This window comes from Triticum aestivum, chromosome 6A (genome assembly GCF_018294505.1).
Source record: "Triticum aestivum cultivar Chinese Spring chromosome 6A, IWGSC CS RefSeq v2.1, whole genome shotgun sequence".
Taxonomy (NCBI): Eukaryota; Viridiplantae; Streptophyta; class Magnoliopsida; order Poales; family Poaceae; genus Triticum; species Triticum aestivum.
In genome coordinates this window covers 588,360,112-588,370,080 of record NC_057809.1, presented here as the reverse complement: position 1 = coordinate 588,370,080, position 9,969 = coordinate 588,360,112, and the positions used below count along the sequence as shown (strand labels likewise).

Sequence of the window (9,969 nt, the reverse complement as noted above, 5' to 3'; positions counted from 1 at the left end):
ATCGCGCCCCACTATCTGCCACAAATATTAGATGGACAAAGTGGTCAGCTAAGTACTCCCTCCGTTCCGAATTACTTGTCCTGAATTTGTCTAGATACGGACGTATCTAGACTCATTTTAGTGCTAGATACCTCCGTATCTAAACAAATTCAAGACAAGTAATTCGGAACGGAGGGAGTAGATTCCATGGAGATAAATCAAGAGTTGCCAGAATTTGAATGTTTAGTGGAAGTATAAGATACCATGGTACTCTTCTCCTCGGCAAAATAGCAGATAGCATCGTCACCTACCCCACTGGCAATAACATCCTTGCTGCGTGCATAGAGTAGCAAGGAACCAACAGGAGCATCTCATAGGCGTTTACTTATTGAACTAGCAGCTTTAACTAACTCGCAGATCTCAGAAATTCTACATTGCTGCTGCTCGCAATGCTAGTTGGCTGTAACTTGCATGTGCGAAAACAAAGTAGCCACGTTTTTTGCATCATGGTTCAGTACAAGAAAATGTGAGAGCCCTTGGAGAACTATGCTAGAGAAGAGCAATAATCACTTGGAAAGGAAAGAAAAACAGAGCGAGAGGGTCGACCTTGTTCTGTGGGGAATCATGGTGGTCGGGGCGGACGATCTCACTATCGAGCTCGAGGGTGGGGTGCCGGTCGTCACCGTCCATGGAACTGGAGAGACGGAGAGCTCCTGCTGATCTGAATCGAAGCAAAAAAACTCAATTGGGAATGGGACAGAGAAAGAATGAATGGAGGAGAAAGGACACCAGGGGCGGGTAGGGAGGGACCTTGTGCGGGGCGTCGTCGTCCACTCCTCGTCCCGCGCTGGCTGATCCGAATCTCCGGACGGCGAGGCAGCTACGCGGCCTGGGAGACGGAGTAGAAGGCCTCTGCAGTAGATCCATGGCCCTGGTCGTTGCTTGCGAGCAGCAGCTGCTCGCCGCATCGGCTATGGTTGGCTTCCGCTTCCATCGGGCCGCTTCAGCCGCCATCGCCATGGATCTTGGTTGCCCTCATCGGTTGGAGGCGGGGAGGTGGAGGCGAAGAACGGGGTGGAGAAGATGGGAGGCGTGGAGGCGGGGGACGGGGACGAGGAGATGCGTGGTGGTGGAGGACGGGGATGAGAAGATGCGATGTGTGGTGGCGGCGGACGGAGAAAAGAGATAAGGGACGGGTGTGTCTTAGGGTTAGGCTTTATACGGGGAAATTTTTAGGGCTTCCGGCGGGCTTTTGGCGGGCTTGCGGTGCTGTACCAGGCCGTTCATGACGATTTTGAAATTGTCACCAAAACTCCGTCATGGATTAACAGGTTTCTTGTAGTGGGAGGTGCATGCTTCCTTTCCTGATGGGTGGTGTCTATGCGTTTTGGAGTCGGTAAGAGGTTTAACACTGGACGTCGGGGCGGCGGCCTCGGGTGGTGGGCTCTCTGGTGGGCTCCATCATGATGGCGGTGGTTGTGACCCTTGGTCATGTTGGCGGCATGGGCTATAGCAGCGGGTGACCTTGGCCCTTGCTCTTCTCGCGGGAGTGGTAGTGCCCAGATCTGGATCGGGTGGACTAGTCTTCGTCGTGGCTATGACATAGGTGCCTCAAGGTGGTCGGGTGAGGGTCCGAGTGAAAACTCCGCGCTTTGGTGCCAGTGCCGCATTCCACTTGAGGACACCGTCGCGGGTGTCCCTTCAAGGACAAGGCTCCGTGCCATGCCTGCTCGGACTCGTGAGTGGCAATGCTTTGCACTATGATCCTCCTGGAGGCATTGTCATGGAGCTAAGGCACCGGTGGTCGGACTATGGCGGTGGGCTCAAGCTATCGTGTGCTATTGCCCGACAATATCTTCATGTCACTTTTTTGTTTGGTTTTGCTTGTTCTAATTTCTTTTGATATGCTTTGATGGTTTCCTTACCGCGTCTTGTATCAACGGTGTACTATGATCGTTGCTTCATATAGAAAGTTGAGCGAAAGCAAAGATTTTCGAACCATACACTACAAGTCTAGAACCAATTGTTAAGATATTTATTCGACATTACGGTCTAGACACTCAATCATGATATGTAATAATATTAAAACACACAGACACAATTTATATATACACAATATGTGTATGTGCGTGCGTGCGCGCGCGTGAGTGTGTTATGTTGTGCAATTGTCAAAATATAATTCAAGGAGAACTTTTGTTACAAATACAATTTACATTTAATATAACCCAAATTTTATCTGACTTAATTACGAGTTCATAACCAATAACACTATATTACTAAAATTTAGTGACATTATTATGTGGCAGGTTAAGTTAATAAAAATATTCTCACTAAGTATGTAATATGGTAAAACTAAAATTAAGAAGGTATAAATTTTTAGTACAAATGTGATGAAATCATTCAGAGATTAATACAATCGAAACTGAATTGTTTTGGAATGATGCAGTCAATTCACAAAAGAAATGAACCCTACATCATCCCATCGATCCGAAATCACAATAGCCCTAGATCTAATCGATCCCAGACGTAATCAGAAGCATCCGCCCTAATCCCATCGAGTACGGCAAAACCGATACTAAACATAATCACAGTCATTTGCCCTATATCCCACCGAGCTCGGTGTAATTAATGACTAACAATGAAATCCGCTTTCTCTTTTAGTATTTTCTTGGACGAGGCTTTTTAGACAGAGTAGGGAGAAGTTCAGGTAGGTACAACATTTCTTATGTATGAGACATTAAGGTTTGCAAATCACAAACATGATATGTAATAATATTAAAACTAAATAGACATTTAGTATAAGCCAAATTTTCTCTGACTCAATTACGAGTTCATAAGTGATAACACTATATTAAAATCTAGCGACATTATAATGTGGTAATGTGGTAAAACTATTCACATTAAATATGTAATGTGGTAAAACTAAAATTAAGAAGGTATACAATTTTAGTAGAAATGTGATGAAAACATTCAGTCGAATTAAGATTAATGCAATATAAACTAAATTGTTTATGCAATCATAATTTGCAATGATGTGATCAATTCACAAAACAAAAAATACAAGATTTTACCCACTGAAATGGAATCGATAAACAGATTCATCTTAACAAAATCAAGTGAAAATGAAATCGATTTAGCGTTTAAAATGTGTGGATTTTTGGAACCTAGGTGCACATGTACCTGATTTAGCGAAATAAATTAAAATATAATGGTAGACAAGTCAAGTTTCGTGACAAAAAGTTTTTCGTGGTATTATTTGCAAAAAGACAAAATTGCAACTACAAAATGTGTGAATAGTAAGCTTAGTATAGTATCGATATTTTATTCATAAAAATACCACAAAAGTTATTTTGTTGTGAAACTTTACACGTGAATAATACACTAACAATCGGAGATTCGATATGGCTCATACTACCATATAGTACTATTATATGTGCCGTTGGTCAACCTCGAGATTGATGCACATGGGTGTATTCTTTCCTGTATTGCGATCAGAGGCGTAAATATCAAACAGTGACCGCGGTGTTTGTCCGTTGCCATTTAATGCGATCAACAGCGCTGGTCTTATACGGTCTGCTTGCAGGCTTGTTTTCCTGGACCGGAACCTCAACACAGGTGGACCGCTTGACAGTCCCGAGTCCTGATGAGTCTTCGTCCTAATGCACCGCCCCCTTTTATTTACTCCATCCACTCGCCTGCAGGTCCATCTCCCATTCTCACCTCCCCCACACCCCCGGATCCCCTTTTACCTCGCGTTGTTCTCGCATCTGCATCCATGGCGGCTTCTGCCTCCTCCAGTCCACATGCTGTCATCCCCTGCCCTAATTTGCGGCCTTGGAGTGTTGAGTGACATATCCACTCCACCAGTGGGAAAAGGCCCGGAAACAGATACTACAAGTGCACGTGCATCCTATGGAGTCGACTTGATTTGCGTGTTTGTCAATTTCTTTTGGCTCACCACGTTGCTGAGATTTTGGGGTTTTTTATCCATTTTTTCGCAGTCTATGCAGTGCCACTTCTTAGAATGGCTGGACACCTACCCTGCCGTGCTTGACGCTGTTAGAGATCACCACCGGCTTGAACCTCCTTCGCCTGCGTCAGTTCGATCCCGCTGTGACTACTCGAGGGAGGATGGACACCGCACCATCCGGAATGACCCACACGTCTCCACAAGGAAGGAAGATCTACATCCAATGTCGAATTACACATGATCTTTCTGTTCTTGGCGAACTCAACTTGGTGATCTCTTTTGTATGACTGTATCGTTGGGAATCTGTGTCTTGATCCTGGGTTTGGTTTACTTTTAAGTGAGTCATTTGGGTGGTCTGTCGTACTGTTAGGATTTAAGTGTGTGTCCTAGAGCTAGTTCTGAAGTAGTAGTACTATTGTGTGCAGTCACTAGACACCACACTCGCTTGTTGTACTGGTGTCGACTGAGATGTAACACAGCGTGTATGCTCTGCTTTTGCTTCACCAGCAATTAGTGAATTATTTTTTAATACTACTGTTTTTTGACTGAAATGTCCCAAGATGCATTAGAAAAAAAATTCCCGTTGGAAGCTCCGAGCAAGGTCACAACAGCCTCTGTCCATCGCATTTACACACTCTGAGAGCATCTTCACCCGTCCCCCAGAAAGGCCCCCGAGAGCACTTTTTCACCGCCGGCGGACAAAAAAAATACCACTCACGTCCCCACGAGCCCGACTAGCGCCGGATTTGGCTAAAAATAGAGCCGGCGACCCCAATGCAAACCCAGGGAGCTGGGGGCGCCTGGGGGGCTATTTTCGCCGTTTTGCAGGTGCTGGCCCATCTGCCAGTGTCTCTATCCTCTCTCTTCCCTTTCCTTCCTTGGCCCACCACGTGCTCCCGTCCACACACGCCCATCCCCTCTCTCTCTCTCTCAAGCCCGTCGGCCGCATCAGGCGCTGCCTCGCCTCTACGCCCAGCGCGTCGGCTCCGGCGCCCCCGTCTACCTCGTCGCCGTCCTCCACATCGTGCCGCGGAAGGGGGCGGGCAGCGGAGCAGTCGGCGCGGGCGTCGCAGGCGCGTGGAGGCGGGTCGCCACAAGGAGAGGAACAGCACGGGAGCTCGGAGGGGAGGAGCACCCGGCCGCGAGGGGCGGTGCGACGGCGCGCGGGAGCCGGTGCGCGACGGCGCGACGCGACGGCGCGTGGGATTTGGTGCGCAGAGGCGCGAGGCGCGACGACGCGCGGTAAGGAGCCGGTGCGCGGCCCAGGAGGCGGCTGCGGAGGTGCGAACGCGGCCGGTGCGCAGCCCGGGAGGAGGCTGGCGCGGCGGCTATAGCGCTCACCGCGGCGTTGGCGGTGAAGAGGAGCAGCAGCATGGCGGGCGGAGAGAAGGGCGAGGCCAGTGTGAGCAGTAGCAGGATGCCCACCGCGGCGCCGGCGACGAAGAGGAGCGCATCACCGGGAGCAGGGAGCGCGCCATGCCGGTGCCAGTGATGCGAACCAGAGCAGCCCGGTGCCGTTGGCCGTCTAGGGGCGCTGTACTTCTAGTGCACCGCAAGCGCCGCGATGCCATGCCGGCACCGGCTCTCCGGGTGTGCGCGGAGCCCCGACCTGAGTTGCTCCTGGGCGTGACAGGCGGCTCGACGTCGGCTGCCGGCTGCTCGATGTCTCCTCGAGCTTCTCATCGCCTCCTTCCCCGTCGACGCTCGCGCTCCTCCGCTGGCTGGAGGTCGTCGACGCCGCCGCGGTCAAGATGCTCGACGAAATGCCGTTGCCTCCGAGGGAGCCCAACACTGCTTGTGGGGGCGCAACGAGTGGAAAATTTTGCCCCACAAGGCCAAAACTTTTCGCCGATAGCCCCCCAAACGGCGAAACTTCTGGAGGGCTCAACGGCTGGAGATGCTCTGAGCAGGCATGCATGCCACGCGTAAATGCATCAACGTGAGTGAATTCACCATCCGTTCCTCCTCTCATTCACACACGGAGTCGCCATTGTCGACGTGAGGTTAGCCCCTGATCCTTTCAGTTGTCCACCGCTCTGCACCCCACTTCTGTTGTTTTGCTCCTCATGGATCATGGATCGTTGATGTCCTGCATTGTTTTTGCAGATGTCTTGCTCGGTTGCTCCGCTAGTTTCGAGTAGGATGAACAAGGGCTGGATGGAGTGCCATAGGTCCAGATAGACAAGCCGGAAAGGAGTCATAGAGACAACCACCATGATTACATCCAGCCAGAAAAAAATATGTACCAGCGGCCCATGTCGTCAACTGCAGCCAGTACGCACATGCCTCAACTTGGTGCCGCCTCCGTACGTCATGTAGTAGTAGACTCGTGTACTAGGGTAGTCGTGCGACCCACGCACAATACATCGTTTTCGGGAGCTCGCGGCTAAAACATTGAATGCGCTGGCAACATGTCAGATCAGGTTGATATATGGTCTTAGATATAGGACCATATGGTAGTATGACCCATATTGCCGCTCTCACTAACAATGATTGTTCTAAAAAATATTAGACCCTTTTTAACCTCTTTTGCAACTTGGGTACATTTGCACCCATACTGACCATGGTATTTTCTCTTTCCAGAGAACAATTATTTTTCTTCAACTTAGTATAATCGCAGATGCTCACATACACACACACAACTTTTTTAAGATAGTACATATTCAGATGCTTACAAATATGAGAAAATCCAAGACACGGGCCCAACAAATCTTGAGATTGACGATCACCCCTGGTGCCTCGTAGTCGGAGAAATGTCATTTACAACTGTTGTTACTCGGAGCATTTTGGGTCAAATAAACATGTTAACCCAATTCATAGAGATGAATAAACCCCTAACATATACTAGATAAATTTGGCTGACCCTTAACATAAGATCATCTCATAGCAGCCATAATTGCCGACATACACACCTATTTCACTCTCCATTTGCTCTGTTATAAACCCCTTTCACTAGTGCCCTGAACGTGGATTCTGGTTGTTCTAGTATGGCACTACTCATACCATCTTGAATGCAAATAAACCTGTTAACCAGTTAGACAAAAGGATAAAGAAAGATGAAAGATTAACATATTTGACACAATCGGCTGGTCCCTTCGAAAATAAATAAGTTGGAACCATGAACTATATAATAAAATTTCAACCTCAAATAGTACTTAACATGTTGCAATATAATTTATCGGCCCATCTTTTTATACTTCATCGATAGGCGATTTAAACCTCGTTCGCTTCTCTCATGAAAAAATAATCAAAACTTCCGGCAAAGAGAAGCAGACGCATTTAACAGTACGGTCAATGAATTAGCACTGCTCGAACTACCTCTCTTGGACAGACGCTTCACCTGGTCCAACAACCGATCCGTACCCACCCTATAACGACTAGACCGAGTGTTTTTTAACCTAGCTTGGAACTCCTGCTTCCCCAACTCCACTCTATCTTCCCTCACTCGCTTTACGTCTAACCATGTTCCTCTAATCATACATATTCAGACATCTATCCCAAAACTGAGACACTTTAGATTCGAAAACTCGTGGATATATAGCACGGCTTGCCATCAAATAATACAAAAAATTTGGACCAACGACCGCCGCCCGAATCATCGGGAAAACTCTGCCGCAGCCTTATCAAAAGTGCTAAAATCATCAAGGCAATCGCTTAAAAAATGGGCCTCCAGACGTTCGTCTGCCCACCAGCGCGAGACGGACACTAAACAAATTATCAACATCATCGATCGAAAAGAAGAAGCTAGGGCCCTCTCCAAAGCGGAAAAAACCCTACGACTTGTTCTTACAGAAACTCTTCACATGGCCATCTCTGAAAAAATGACCTTCTAGAAACAAAGAGGAAAAGTTAGAGCTGCCATCAACGGCGAGGAAAACTCCCAATACTTCCACGCGGCAGCCTCCGAGCGACTTCGAATAAATAAAATAACTTCCCTCATAGCTGATGGGACGGAATTCCACTCTCACCATCAAAAAGCAGCCATCCTACAAGACCATTTCACAAATAATAGAGGCTGAACTCCAACCACTTTCTGGACATTTCAGCCACAACAATACTACCCTCATCCCTTACCCCATCTCTCCACCCTAGACTCCCCCTTCACCCATGAAGAAATAAAAGAGGCATTCTTCCAAATGAACCCTTTAGCGAGTGCTGGACCTGATGGCTTCAGCCCCCAGTTCTACAGAAAATACTGGAACCTGGTTAAAAACCATATCTACTCCTTCATGGCCGACTTCCAAAACCACCAAGCCCAAACAGAATGCTTAAATAAAGCCCATTTGATTCTACTACCCAAACAGGACCATCCAAACACCTGGGGGCCAACCGACCAATCTCCCTCCAAAATTGTCCTATCAAAGCTGTCGCAGAGGTGCTCACGAATAGACTAAAACCTCTAATCCCACTGCTTGTCCACGGAAACCAGACTGGTTTTATATCAGGCCGTTGCATCGCTGAAAATTTCGTATATGCCGCGGACCTTGTTGGGGCTTGCCGCACTAATAAGGCCCCAACCATGGTCATCAAATTAGACTTCAGCAAAGCCTTCGACTCCCTCTCTTCTATTCTTCAATGTCGCGGATTCCCGCCAAAATTCTCAGCATGGGTTCATGATCTCCTATCAACTGGAAGAACTGTTGTCATGCTTAACGGGATTCCGGGAAATTGGATAAATTGCAAGAACGGCCTTCGACAGGACGACCCCATATCTCTGTATCTGTTCATCATCGTTGCCCATCTCCTGCAACAAATGATCCTGGAGGACTGTGACTTACTGCACCTCTGCACCCGTTGTTCTCACACCTTCCTCCGACTGTCCTACAATACGCTAACGACACCCTAATCATAGCAAAAGCATCAAATGATGTTGCACTACAACTGAAAAACATCCTCCACAACTTTGTTATGGCAACCGGTCTCACCATTAATTTCACAAAAAGAATGTTTGTACATATGCACCTCCAAAATGCAATGGTAGACTCCATTGCCTCCACATTGCAATGCTCCACCTCATCCTTTCCTCAGATCTACCTAGGGCTACCCTTAGCACCCACAAGACTCCCCCCAAACGCCTTCCTGCCTATTATCGAATGTTGCCGAAAATTCTTAGCAGGTTGGAAAGCCAAAATTCTATCCAAGGGATACACGCTAATCCTAATCTCGGCAGTACTCGACTCCATCTTGGTATACTTCATGTCTGTCTTCCTCATCCCAAAAAGCATCCTAAAAACAATAGACTCCATCCGTAGAGCCTTCTTCTGGGCCGCGGAGGAAACTTGCACTGGTGCGCAATGCTTAGTTGCCTGGAAAAATGTTTGTAAACCAAAACATCTGGGTGGTTTGGGGTTGAAAAATCTTCACCAACAAAACAATTGTTTGCTTATGAAATTCGCTGTCAAAGCCCTCCGCCCAGAAAAAACACCGCGGCTAGAATGGATCGCCCTACAGCACCCAAATGCATTCATCGCTCCACAAAACAGTCGGTCCTTTCTCTGCCGTACCATCAACCAACAGCTACCAGCTTTGCACGCCATTTATTTTGTACTAACAAATTTAGGTACAACTACTTACTTTTGGTTAGATTGCTGGCTACACCAAAATTTCCTCGCCGCACTTTTCCCATGCCTATACTCGCATACCACTTCACCTCTCGCTCGTGTGGCTGTTGTTATGAATCGCGGTTTAGAATCAATCCTTCGGAATCGCTTAACATCTAATGTTGCTTCCGAGTTGTGCTCTTTGTTGTCTCTCCTGCAGGACTTTCAGGTATCACTAGGACCGGATGAGCGCTACCTCAATGGCGGCATATGCTTCTCAACTAAGGCTGCCTACTAGCTATCCATGGGCAACCACGATGAGGACATGCATGTTGTTTCCATATGGTCTTCATGCGTTCCTAACCGTGTGAAGATCTTTGCCTGGCTCCTCTTTCGGGATCGGCTCAACTCGAAGAGCAATCTGCTTCACAAACATATCGTCACTGATGAACTATGTCCAAGATGCGGGTTCGATGGCGA

The 9,969-nt window shown here is 47.8% G+C and overlaps 1 long non-coding RNA gene across 1 annotated transcript; it reads left to right on the top strand.

The window, feature by feature from the left end:
* Positions 1 to 4,576: 4,576 nt before the first annotated feature.
* LOC123131173 (uncharacterized) lies at positions 4,577 to 6,472 on the top strand. The gene is made up of 2 exons (XR_006464087.1): positions 4,577 to 5,952; positions 6,056 to 6,472. It is a non-coding gene; the product is annotated as an uncharacterized lncRNA (long non-coding RNA).
* Positions 6,473 to 9,969: the final 3,497 nt, after the last annotated feature.